A 14,601-nucleotide genomic window follows, 5' to 3' on the forward strand; every position below is an offset into this window, starting at 1 on the left:
TTACCCATCTTTTGTCACAATTTTTCTAATCTCCTGAATAGCGATTCAAGTACATGTCTATTCCTTTGTAGATGAATATGGAGCCAGGGTTAAGCATTCTCATTTACAAAGCAAATATAAACCTGGATTTTCCATTTTCAGAAATGGGGAAGCTGGGCAGTTACTAATATTTTATGACTTTGAATTAGCCCAAGAAAGTTGTTGCCCTGACAGGGCTTTTGGATCAGACAGCTTACTAAATATTGATATTGCTGATTTATATCAGAAATGAAGCTGGGATCAGATTTCCCATTTAATCTTCTGTTCAGATTCTGAGTTGGAGTTACTTGTCATGGTTGAACTTAGTTATGAATATTTGACACAACTGGCTTGAAATACATGTGCTCAGACTAATGGAAGTTGCACACAGGTACTCCCTCATGGCACCTGAATCATATGTCCTGGCATTTGCAAAACGAACATTTTGCCACCTACCTTGGATTGTACAAGGCCAAGTCTTTATTCTGCTTGCACATTATTGATCAAAGGAAAGGGAAGCATGAAGAAGGCAAAGGGCAGTGTATGATCAGAAAAGCCGAAGCAGCATCAGAACTTCAAAGCAGCAGGGGACAGCGGGGGCTTCTAGTGAGTGAGGGGGTGGAGAGTCAAATCCTCCCAGGGCCTGTGCTTTGACCCTCAGTTTAACAGCCTCTTTGATCCGGGTAGTACAGCCCTGAAGCTTTACAAGCACACTTTAACATCAATTGCAGCTCTTTTAGGGAAGAACCCTAAGCTCTGTAACTGGCCAATAGCCCAGATTTAAGCAGCAGGTATAATCTTCCTATGTGTGCACTGATAACCACCCAGTGACAAAAATGTCTATCAGATTGAAACAAAAAGTTACAAATTCTGAAAGTTAGATTTTGTATGTACAGGGACATCCTTCATGTGTACCCCTGCATCTGTGCCCTCAAACTCTTTTATATTTATATGCAGGATTGGCTCAGCCATACAGACAATTTGGGAGCTGCTTTGGGGCAGCATAATCAAGGCAAAGATTCATTATGGATCAAGGAGCTATTCCATAATCGAAGAGAACTACACAGGAGACCAGAGATCTTAATTGTACATTTAAGACCACCATGTTACTGCTTCTGCTCTGCAAGAACGTAGTATGACTTTTATTTGGCACCAAATCAAATATCAACTACTCAGAATAACATCTTATTTTGGGAGCATTTATTTTTTTCATTTCATCTTTGGCTTTTATAGTTAGGAATATTCTTTGCATCCATCAAGAGAAGGCCTAAAAGTGAAGGTGCTTCCAGATGTCAAGCAAGAGCTATTGGGTTGGTGTTTCATCTTTTCCTTTTGAACATATTTTCTCTGGAGAGAAAAAAAAGAGGGAATATTGGGCAAGAAAGGGGTTTGGATGGAGGATATCATTTGTATGTTTAAAAAATTCTGTGAATTATGCAGGGCAGTTATGCCAAACACACACACACACACAACCCACCACCCCTAGTCACCCTCTTTTCTTCCAGGATAGTTGGGCATGTCCAACCTACTTAAGTTTCATCCATTTTCTATAAAAGGAGAGGAAGCATTTGATATCACCACTGCCTTTGCTAAGCTTGATCATCAGAGAAGTTTCACCTTTAGTTTCTTTTCAGTTATGCTGTTATTGACTTGTTTCCCAAGTGGCACGCTATAGGGAGCAAATAACAGTATGGCCTAATTGCAAACAAAGCTTCAGAATCTACTTTTCAGGTTCAACACTGAGCTCTGCAACATGCAAAATATCTTTCTCCAACCTGGTGCCTCCATTATGTCTTGGGACATTACTCCCCAAATTCCCAAGATAAGATCATGCCCACTAAGAACTCTGGAAACTCTCCAACACATCAGAAGAGTATCAAGTTGACAAAAGCTGGTGAAAACCAGTGATTAAAAAGCAGGTTCCTTAGAATGTGCAAAAATATATACTCTCAGATAAAAAGGCTTCCAGGTCAGGAGGGTGTAATTTCAAGGTGGTCCTCTCATTTAATAACCTGTCTTATAGAAAATTATAACCTCTTGTAGAAAATAAACCACTGACTAAGTTTATTATGTTAATTATGTCCAGAAAGACAGAGAGAGAATAAAAACAGGAAATGTTGCAACTTTCTAAAAGAAACGAACGATTAATTGTAGCGTGTCCTGGTATCAAGATGTGAATCCATAAAAAGTTTATTTGCTGACAGTCCCCTTGCATCTCCAGGAAGTGACCCTAGAAATGCAGCAGATATACTGATTCCAAGAAAGAGGGGCTACATAGAAGCAGAAAAGCCCTGCTCGGCATTTGACAGGTGTTGAGACAAAGCCCCTGAATCCTGTTTATACAGACCAGGTTGCCCAAACAGGAAGGGCTGACATTGCAAGTCTAAATCCGTCTCCAAAAATTCTGGCACAGGATGCTTAATGCTGGCCAAGTCTGCCTGGGCTGGAAATTCCAAACTGGACTTTGTGCTCAATTTCCCCATCCTTTCCGTGGATAAAGTGGGTGGGAGATGGGTCACGTTTAAAAGCAATCTATGGCTGTGTCTCTGGGAAGTTTGGAACTCCACAGTTTCTGCTGTGAGTTTGGAAAAGAAGCATGAGAATAGGTTTGCATGAAATCACTGGACTGATATCAATCCAGCTGAAACTTTTGATGTTGGGAGCGAGAGGCAGCCTTGGTCGACAAGACAGATACATGTTTTCTTGCTCTGTTCAGTGTTGCATGAGTGGACTTCTGTTTATGCAAGAGAATTTTGTTTTCTTCCTGTCCTAGAACAGATGGGGAGGCTGCAGAGGAGAAGAAGAATCCAGCTCCATTCTCCCAGGGCCCTTTTCAGTTATGGGTGGGTCCCACTGCCCACTAAATATCATCAATCACTTCCTATTTCCCTGGCACCTTGATCCATCTATGCTAAATCACAGCCATTCAATTCCACATATGGATAGTTCGCATTATTTCATATAAACTCTGCACAATTATCTTTTTATTTTTAAAAAAAACAGTTCCCTGTTTTTTGCTTATGCATATTCTTGTTTCCCATACCCTAATGAAGGAAGCAAGCAAGCAAGCCCCCCACCCCTTCTCTCAAGATGGTAGCAAAAGAGGAGGGTGGAGAGGAAGAGAAAAGAAAAAAATATATTCCTTTCCCTTCTGAATCCTAGTTGCTTAACAATAGCCAGAACTGCAGCACACAAATGAATTTCCCACCATGCAAAATATAGCCCCTGCTTTGCTCAAGCACAAAGCAAGAAGATAGGGTGTCCTCCTGTCTCCTTCTTTGTGCCAGAGCTCAGAGCCCTGAAACTGATTTCCTCTGCCGCGGTAACTTCAGCTGGTCATCAAAAGTTTCCCGTCAAAGCGGATAAAATATGAAAAGAAGGACCTCTGTGATAAAAGCTCTTTGTCAAGGTGAGTTTGCACGCAGCCTTTCCAAAGGCCAATGGGAAAAGCAATCAATATAGGAGTTTGAGCTGATGACGACAACATCTGGATCTATTAAACAGGCCACAGTTTTAACCCTTCTGCTATCTGACTACTTGTTATTATTAACAAGAGAAAAAGTGTGCCAAAAAAGTGAAGTTCTGTAATAATAAAGGCAACATTTCCAAATGAACAGTGTTCCCACTGCAGTGTAAGATTTAAACACCTCTTGTGCCTTTTTAGTCTGAAAGGAACAAGGAAGCCTGAAAGTCAATTTTCAGGTACAAAGGAGGAAGCAAGGGAAGATTAATGTGTAAGTTGAGAGACAAAAGGGAACATGTAAGTCACTCTAAGCTAAAATTGGCAAAAAAAACAAATAACTGGAGGTTAACAATAAGATGACTTGTGACCTGTTCTCCAGTTATTAAAGACACGGATCACACAGCACTTTGCCCAAGTTGATGTCTTCCAGCGGCTGCTATTTCAACAATTTTTTAAAAGATTTTTTTTATCCCGCCTTTATTATTTTTATAAATAACTCAAGGCGGCGAATGTACCTAATACTCCTTCCTCCTCCTATTTTCCCCACAACAACAACCCTGTGAGGGGAGTTTGTCCCCCCTCCTTTCTCCTATGGTCTTTCCAGCCATGCTTGAATCCCAGGTAAGCCTTTACAGACCTGCCCCCCAAATTCACGGTTTTTGAAATGGCCCTTCCCTGCCCATAAGAGTTTTGGATCTAATTCAGCACTACGCTCCCTGGTGCTCTGCAGATATCCGAGACTGTAACTTCCCTGGGCAGCGGACAGCGTTGACGGAAGTTGCGATCTCATGCATCTGGAGAGCATCAGTTCCCTCCTCTTTACCCCACAGGATGGAAGCAAAGCGCATTGGCAGGATATGACAGGGTATGAGAGTTAAGGAGCAAGACAAAAAAGATCACAAAAATAGGGGGGCGGAGGATAGAGAAGCATATACATGTTCATGCAGAAGTAAGTGAGGACTACCTGTATTAGCAAATCCTGTGTATTTGATTTGCAAACAGTTTGTTTTAAAAATCAGATTGACGTGGGCTGCTGCTGCTGCTTTGTTTGCTGCAGATGTAAATCAAGCAGGGATTCCAGGAAGGATGCAAAGCAATTCTAGTGCAAAGCATAAGAGGGCAGTGGTCTATATATCAATGGGAAATGGACCACAGTGGGATAATCCATAAAGACTCAGTAATGAGCCAACAATCTGTTGGGTACGTTTTCCTGAAGCACAACTATTTACATGCCACGTTCCTATTGTTGCAGGGGACAGGAGCTTCTGGCAAGTGACAGGCTGCTAATATCAACTGTCAGTCAGAGTTTCGGTGCAATTGAATTGCTAACTTGCTTCACACTCTGGAACCATCTAAGCTGCCAGCAGCACAGACATCCAGTGTCACAGCTCTATTTGATGTGATTTTTTTAAAGGACCGCAATCTCTCTCTCTCTCTCTCTCCATTTGTCCATAGTAACAAAGTATAGAATAACATGCTGACAAGATCTGAGTAGAGGACAGAAACTAAGACCCACTTTTAACTGCAAAAGAGCATACAATTATGCTGTCCCTGAATGTATGGAGCCAATGAAAGAGCCCTCTGCATCATATAGGCCCCCTTTCCATGTGGCTTTAGAAGTCTTATTTTGCAGTTACAGGAAACTCCCAAGACTATGCCATCAAAATCTGGTGACAATCAAAGTTGACCTGATGATTTTCAGCAGGAAACAAAAATGAAGGAAGGCCTATGAAAATCAGAAAAGCAAAAACAGAAGCCAACAGGGCCCCAAACTTGTCTCCAACCACCCTCCTATGTATAGATGTAAAGGAAGGAGCCTGGTCTCATCTACCCATGCTGGTTAAATCCAGGAGCCACCCTCCAAGGCTCCAACTTTCCCTATTACTTGCTTACCCGATTCTTTTAAGTGGAGATGCCCAGCAATGAATCTGGGAACTTCTTTATTCAAAACATGGATTTTACCCCTAAGTTATGTAATACTACTTTGCAATGGGAAGATATTATCCCAGTGGCATCTGCGGGGAGGGGGAATAGGGGCACGATTGAAGCCAATGTGACACAAGCACGGGCAAAAGCCATGTTGGCATTGCCCAAGTTCAAATAATGTGAGTATTCTTAAAACCCCTGGTGCTCCCGTTTCCTGACCTTGCCTACCTCACCCTCAAAGGGCTGGCAATCCATGACAAGTCCCTGCATGAGATGGAGCTGCCAGCAGTCCTGCAGTAAGTTGTGCCATGCCTCCTTTTCAAGAGGCCATCTGTGAGTTGAATCCTACAGTTTCCAATCTTCCCTTTTGGGGGAAGATTGTTGAGGCAGTGGTGACATATCAAGTACACACCACCCTAGATGAAGTGCATTGTCTGGGCAGTTCTCAGTCAGGATTCAGACTTGAGTATGGGGCTAAAGTGGCTTTGGTTACTTTTCTTAATGATCTTTCTCGGGACCTGGATGGGATAGTGCAGCTTTTGATACCATCAACCATGATATCTTATTGGATAGCCTATAGAAGGGTTGGAGATAGGAGGCATTGTCTTACTGTGGTTCTTCTCCTTCCTCAGTGGATGTTGTGGTGGGGGCAGAGGTTGGCCCAGTGGCCTCTGATTTTTAACATCCACATGAAACCTCTGGGGGAGGTCATCCAACAGTTTGGGATATAGTAGCATCAGAATTATAAATCACCATCACAGGTTGTAGGGGAGATGCTATCATTGTTCTATCCCAGACCTGGTGGATGAATCTGGATGGGAGAGAACAGCCTAATGTTGAACTCAAGCAAGATGGAATTGATGTTTACACATGAGAGTTCTCCATCAACACTAGTGTTGTCTCCAGAGAGGTAGGCACTACCTATGAAGGAGTAAGTTCACAATTTGGGGGTCTTTCTGGACTCACGGCTCTGGCTTGAAGACCAGGTAAAGAACATGGCTAGAGGGGTGAGAAACTCCTTGTGGTTTCACACTTCCAGGATTCGAGTAGAGCTGAGGCTAGAAGATGCTGCTTCTCAGCGGTAGCATTGCTGTTATGGAATGATCTCCCCATGAAGATTAGGATACCCCCCCCCTTGATGGCTTTCAGTAGACTATTAAAAACTGAGCTTTTCTGGAGAACATTCCAGAATGTTGATCACTGAAAATCAGTGAGTGACCCTCTGCGCCATATTTTATTTTTTTACTTTTTTTTTTTACTATTATGACGTATGTGGCTGTAAATTTGTTCCCTCTCTTTATGTTGTTTGTGTTTTAATCTTACTGTGGATGTTTTAATTTTTCCTTTTCATACCTTGCACACCACCAAGAGTCATGAGATTGTGGCAGAATATAAGACCAATAAACAAATCCACGCATAACAAGGTATCTTTTCAGCACTAAAAACTAGAATGCTATCACTTAAAAAAGAGTGAAGTTGGATTTGGCCACATTAAGCTTATTGTCAAGGCTTTTGAGAGCCTTTTCCTGGAGAACTCTAAACATTTTTAGAGTCTGAGGTATATTATTGTACAAGAGAACAGTTTGCTTGCTATAGACCATACTCCAAGGTTATTTTAACACAACTCTGTTCCTTTACACACAGGATGTGAATGGCCTGTCAGTCAGTGATAGCGTGAGTTACTTTCTCAATTTCTTATGACACAACCGTTCTCTCTTGAAATATAATTTGGGGGAGACTTTTTAGAATGAATTTCAGTTGCCTCAATTTCTATTACCACAGTTTGTGGATCCTGAGATTTCAAATGTGTTCTGCAAGTAGTATGCAAAATTGTGGCTCCTGACAAATGATACAAAAAACACTTTTGCTAGTCACATGGGAAAGAATGAAAAAGAAGCAAATCCAGAAAGAGCAGCTGGGTGAATGTACTTTTATACATCAAAAGTAATTTAAAGTAAAAACATTATTTCCCCCCCTTTAGTATTATCAGAGTGTGTGACCTGCTTTTATATATTGATTTTCAGTGTCAATACAAGGCAGGAACAACCAGATTGTCCCAAGATAACTGCAGATGTCTGCACGTAATCTAGATGCTTTCTGCCAAAAGCAAATAATCAGGCTGAGGTTAAGAGGGCCTGTCAATCACAGGTGATGATAGCTTAGTTAGTTCATGCCTATTCAGAAGTCTTCACTTTGCAAACCTGAACAAATCAAAATCATGATTTGTTCAACAAACACATTTGACATGCAAATGGGTGGCTTTGGAAAAAGGACCAAAAAAGTCAAATGCCTTCGTGGTTCAATTAGGAAGACTTTTCAAGAACTGGACCAAGAAGGCCTGGTAAAATGTTTATTTCTTCCTATTTTATTCATTGTATTTACTTATTACAGTGTCTTGTCTGGCCCAGGATTGATTCATTCAGATATATATAGCCTGAAAATTAATATGTCTGAGGCTGACTTTCTCACTTTCTTCTCTTAAACTCCCTTTTCCTTGTATTCTATCCTTATGCCTTGGTAATGCCGCCACCCCACCCCACCCTTCTTGATTATAAGCATGAAATCTTGATCTTCTCTTTGATTTGTCTTGTTTCCTGATCAGGATTTTTCCTAGGATGTGAGAACATGAATGATATACTTCTCCTTCTTATGCTGTATCGCTGTGGCTTTTTAAAGTTTATTCAAAAATTGCACAGTTCCCAAGTATATTGCTATGTAAGAAATCTGCAAAATTTCAGATGAGTAGGTAAAGGGAGGGAGCCAGTTTAATGTAGTGGTTAAGGCACCAGACTAGCAATTAGGAGACCGAGAGTTCTAGTCCCACCTTAGGCAACAAAGTCAGTCTGGCGACCTGGGGCCAGTCCCTCCCTCTCAGCCCTAGGAAGCAGGCAATGGCAAACCACTTCTGAAATCTTGCCAAGAGGTAGTGGATGAAAGAGTCATAAAATAAAATTAGAACCCTGTTTAAAGTGTTTTGATTTTCTGCTCAACTGATATCAAATTAACACAAAATGCAGTTGGGGGGGGCTATGGATGTAGAACTGGATCCAAAAATGGCAGAGTAGAAGGACTACAGCAACCACTGTTTCTGTGCAAGCCCCCAATGCTTCTCTCTTTTATATCTCAGATACCAACCAATCTCTTTTAATGTTCCTGCTTTTGGAGAAGAAAACTGGCAAATGCTAGTAGAATATTACCTTCACTTCTCTCCCCCAAATCCACTGTGAGCAGAAGCTGTGGAGGTCAATCACCGAACGCTAGCCTTCCTCTCCCTCCCCCATCCATCCAAAAGCTTTCCTTTTATGGTGAGCTTGGGGAGAAATGTATCAATTTTATAGATGCACACTCTGTGTCTGTTCCCTTGCAAATCTCTGAAACGCTACTGAAGCTTCAGAAAGCTTCAGATTGAAAATGGTTTATATCTCTGATTTGGTTTGGAATTCAGGATTGGCTGGCACTAAATCCCAGTCCTATATTTTTATCATTTTAGAACATCAAGTTTAGGTGGATTAACGAGAAATGGGCAACCTTTTCTGCAGCCAAGACCACACTTTAAAAAAAATTGTTTTAGGCTTCCAAGAGCCACTGGGTTTTTGTAGCACTGTAATTAACTCTAATTAATGGCTACCAGAAGAATAAGGAAATGAAAGAAACCTGTTATCTCTGTTACGACTAGCAGATCTAGTCTGCACATCTCCAGATGACCACAAAATACTAGCAGAGAAATACGGAAAATCCTATCTCTTAGCTTCCATGTAGTGGCCAAATCGTGTAGTTCTAGATATATCTTCAAATCATCTTCAGATATATTCATTTGGAGGGGAGATAGAGAAATGTATTGATATGGATTTGATGATATGCCATCAAGGCATATCAACAGTGTTGACCATTAAAGACCCCTTCCAGGACGATCTGTCTCCAACCTGGCCTTTTAGGTCTCCCAATGGTGCATTTGTCCCTGTTTCAATGCACCTTGTTGCTGGTTATTCTCTTCTCTTCCCTTCCACTTTTTCCAGCATTATGGACTTCTCCAGAGAGCCGGGTCTTCACATAATGTGTCTAAAACATGATAACTTGAGTTTGATTATTTGTGTCTCAAGTGAGAACTCTGGATTGATTTGTTCTGTGGTACACTTGTTTATTTTCTTAGTTATCCATGGTATTCTCAACAATCTTCTCCTACACCAAAGTTCAGGTCTGTGGATACGCTTCCTATTTTGTATCTTCAAAGTCCAACTTTTGCTTCCACAGAGTGTCGTAGGGAAAACCATTGCCCGCACAAATCTGATTTTTGTAGATACAGACACATCACAGCATCGGAATGTCTTTTCTAAGGCTTTCATTGCCACCCTGCTAAATGCTAGTCTGCAGTGTATTTCTTGACTGATTTAGGGTTCCTTTACGGTTGATCCTAAAGATAGAAGCTATCTCCCACTTCAGTGTCTGTATTGTAAATTTTAAGATTGGTTTCTGTAGCTGTAGTTGTTAGTTTGGTCTCCTTTATATTTAATCTTAATTCCATTTTTTTCCACTGTGCTCCTTGGCTTTCCTTACTAGAGCTTGCAGATCATTTGCATTTTCAGCTATCAGAGTAGTGTCATCAGCATAGTGTAGGCTATTGATTTTTTCCCCTCCAATTTTAAAACCATGTTCATCCGCTTCCAATCTAGCCTCCTTTATATATACTTGGCACACAGGTTTAATAAATAAGAGGAGAAATACAGCCTTGTCTCTCTCTTTTGTCAACCTGGAGCCAGTCTGTTTCACGATGTTCCATCCAGACTGTGGCTTGCTATCCTGCGTATAGGTTTTGTAGATGTAGATGCAGATGTGGGCATCACATGGGAATGCTAATTAATGCAGTGAATATAATTACAGAGCAAAATGACGGACTAATCCTTGTCTCCTAAATTCCAAATTACAGGCACTTGCATATAATTTATATGACCTGAATTGCTGCATGATCTTTTGTTCTGGAGTTAAGTGTTCCATAAATATCAGCCCACTTGTAGTTCCATGTGTTGTCTCTTAATGACTGAAAAGACAGTCAGTGGAGTACTGTAACTTGACTTGGAGGACAAAAGCAACAAAAAGGCAAATAAGAACACCAGGTCTGGATTGATTCCATTTCTAGAAAGCAGACAAGCCAATCAGCAAAGCTTGTTTTTGCATCTTTGCTCCACTAAGGTACAACAACATTACCAAACTACTCCAATTCATGGATGTTGTCTATGTGTACCTTCACTGATCATGCTCTTGGGTTTGACCCAGGCCAAGAAATGTGTTCACAACTGCAGAGAGGGAAAACGAGAGGGTAAGCATGGCAGGGTGAAAGATTTGGTGAATGTGCCACCAGGGTGCACTAACTAGCCAGAGCCTCCTGGCACTTGGAGATATTCATAGGCATCGACCAGGCATGAAGTTGCAGACGTGCATCTCAACAACAATCTTTGTTGTATTGGTTGCTTCAAGATATGGTAGATATGCGGCCATTTTATTGGAGAATTTGGGGATTCTTTGTATTGTACCCTAGCAATAAAAGAATGAACAAAGATTTCAGTGCAAATACATGAAGACCCAGGAAAGCATTCATGAAGAGGAATGAAAGTGGCATTCTTTAGAAGCCAAGGGGACTTATTAATTGGAAATCAGTGACTTCTTTTTCTACAACTAAGAAAGAAAAGGTGAGACTTTTTAAATGGGAAATAAGTTGTTTGCTTTTCTACAACTAAGAAACAAACTTCCTATTACAAAAAGACAAAATCTCAGTTTGCCTAGGGTATGGTTAATTGCTTTAAAAGCACACACACCCCACTCAAATATCAAACTCATTAGTTCAAAGGATTTTATGCCAGTATATCATGTACTGATTAGGTAATAGCAGTACAAAACCAAAGTTGCTGGCTTTCATGATTGAGATATTTTCCTTTTCACTGAATATTTTCAAAAGATGTATAAGAATTCATTTTAATGATGGCAATTAAAAAAACAACTGTCTTTTTTTCCTGATGGCTCAGGACCAAGAAAGCAGAGGTTGATTTTGCAAAAGAAAACAGGTGATGCTTTAAAGCCAATTATGATCCCCCCACCCCCAGTAATCTAATTTTGACTGTTAAGCACCTGAAGTCAATAAGAGCTTTTTAGTGCTGTGAAAATGGAGTTTACAGAGCAAAGCAATGATCAGAACGTAAGTGGCATAAATGGATTATGAGTTTAAAATTCTATCCTACTTTGGCAGAGTCCTGAGTTAAATTTGCCTCTAATGATCCAATTCAAGAACTGAAAGGACCACAATGTGAATGCATTTGAGGTCAGTCAACTAGCATAGATTGAACTCTTTTCATGCATAATATGCCATGTATCTAGACTATATTGTCTTGTTTGTTTTGCTGCCCCAAATCATCAACAAAAAAGGCTGTCCCATGTGGAAGCACTGAGATGCTTAATCTCAGGCCACAAAGGGATCTCTAGAGTGTGATGGCTAACCATTAAGAGAGCATATCAGTGGATGAACCTACTAAAATCTCTTGCCATAGCTGGCCATGCGTGATCCATGAAGCACCTCTGTTATCCAGGAATGATGGTCCCATCCTTAATTCCTGACTGGCTGGAAAAAGAGCATGCAGGATGCCAGGAAACAATGTAAACTGGCTATGTTATTGTAAGAAGGGGTCCTGCCCATTTGTTCTGGCAGCTTAGGAAGAAAATGAGGGAATTGTTGTAGCATTGTTTTGCATGTAAGCATATGATTTCAAAGTGCTCTGCTCCATGTTCCTCGTAATGGATGTGCAGGCAAGGAATTCTTGGTGGCAATACTGAGAGCTCTGGAACTCTCTTCAGAAACTGGTCTGCATCTTATTTTCTCTTAGGGAATGCCATTATGGTTTCTATCTGTTCATACCGTCATCTTCCCAAACTCTTAGTCTAATTCAGTGTTTCTCAACTTCAGCAACTTTAAGGAGTATGGACTTCAACTTCCAGAATTCCCCAGCCAGCATGAGGATGAGAAACACTGGTCTAATCCACACTTGATCCAGTAGGAATACTCTACAGTATATATCCCATTGCTTTTACTTGAAAGTGCAGTAACATGTAATGTTAAGAAAGATAGTTACCACTTTATATCCATCCAACTGGTGCTTCCTGATTTGATATGCATACCTAGAGCCATTTGATTGGGGCATGGTATGTGTACATTGTAAGTGAAGCTAAAACTGAGTGTAATCTATTTTTAAAAAACCAAAATTTTAATTATATTTAGAGTAATAAGTAGGATTCTGTGGCAGGAGACGCTAATGGGAAAAGGAGCTCAGAAGGGAGTTTCTAAACCAGGAGTTACTAAAAGCACAACTGTAAATAATTCCAATAAAGAAAAAAAATCAAGGACAGAAAAAAAACCCAACTCACAAAAAAGCTTAGTGAAGATCTGAAAACAAAAATGAATCCATAACAAGAGCAACAGATGACCAAGGAAGAGAATCATGGAGCTTGGTAAACCTGTAGCCTTACCATTTTTCAACATTTTCACAGCATTTGTGACTTTCTTTTCAGCATTTTTTCTTGGACACAGTTGTAGCATTTGTTTCAATCCCACTCTTCAGCTTGCCATTACTTTCCCATACAAGTCTCTAAAATACTCCTTTTAGCTTTCCCTCACTTCACTTTCATTCCAAATGATTGGTGGATAATCATTTGATACAGAGGAGAGAATGATTGGAGAGAAAAGTGCTAAAGCTAGGAGTATAACCTTTATAAGAAGCTGATGCTTGTGTGAAAAAAACCAAACACTTTCTTTAGGTAATGACATGGTGTCAAGAAAAACTGAGTTAAGTTTGTCTATAGCTAAGAACCTGTAGGGTGCCCCCTAGTGAGTCAAGAACTCCACAGGTCTCAGACGAGAAAGGAGACCAAACTGAAGATGCTACCTAGCCGGGTAATGAAACATTTGCAAGAAAAGAACCAAGCTCAGAGAACCCCAAGGACTCCATGAAGACCAAACTGGAAGAAGAGAAGTGATCCAAGCCCTGAGAGTATCAGGAACAAGAGTCACGATACCTAGAGACATGCAGAATGAGCCTTTTAGACAAGCAAAGAAGATTGATGTACGGAAACCTTCTCCTAACTATCACTGCATCTATCGTCCCTAGTGGTCAGTAGGTTTATAGGTGCGGAAAGCCAATGGCATACAAAATGGGATTCTAATTGTCATTTCATCACTTCTGTGTTTAATTCCATGAACTCTGTTGGAGGTTCCTTATTTAGCCTTCTTCAACCCACTTTAAACACAAATCAATATTGCTTTACACTTTCTCTGCCTCTTGTAAACTTGATCTTTCCTTGCTTTCTTTCACTACAATCTTACAACTATCCTTTTCTCCCTATGCACATTATACAATATCTGTCTCTCATCCTCCTTTCTGCAGCAATCATTTTATTACATGACCCCCCCCCATATCTACCGTCTATTTCACCTCATCATTCCACCAAGCATTCTTTTTTACATTTCCCATCACCGTAACTCCACAGACTTTTCCGACACTTCTTTTCAATCCATTCCAAGCAGCTTCCACATCTTCTTTTCTTACATTTATTTTCCATTCATTCTGCTAAGAGATTACTCTTTTTTGTACAGAATTCAAACTTTTTTATGCTACTTTCTCACTAGTTTCTTTCACTTTCTTTTCTTCCATAACCGTTTTTTCACAAGAACTACTCTTAATGCTATCAATAAATGGTCTGTCCCCTATTCAGAAGCTCTCATTACCCTTGTATCTTTCACTAATTCTCTGTCTTTCATCATACACAATCACATCAATCATGCTTGTAGATTGATATTCATTCCTTTGCCAGGTGCATGTATGAATAGACTCATGCTTAAGCCGTTATTCAAAACAGATTCTTTTTTCTAAGTAGCTACTCACCAAATAATCAACATTCTTGTCCATACTTCTGTATTGGAATGGCTCAATATTATTTTCTGTACTTTCTTTCCCATCCATCCATTAATGTCACCTAATATCTTTTTTTCCCCTCCTGGGTCATATTCATTTGGAATGTTGCACAGTTTCCCCCCCAAAATTCACTTCTGGTTCTTCCATTTTCACCATTCACTGGAGCATAACGTGCAGCTGTACCAACCTATACATTCCTACCTTCATATATATCCACAATAACCTAGATGATACCAGTTCCTA

Source organism: Python bivittatus, unplaced genomic scaffold (genome assembly GCF_059951505.1).
Source record: "Python bivittatus isolate LINGU-HERP-01145 unplaced genomic scaffold, Pbiv_v1 ctg000020_np1212, whole genome shotgun sequence".
Lineage (NCBI taxonomy): Eukaryota > Metazoa > Chordata > Lepidosauria > Squamata > Pythonidae > Python > Python bivittatus.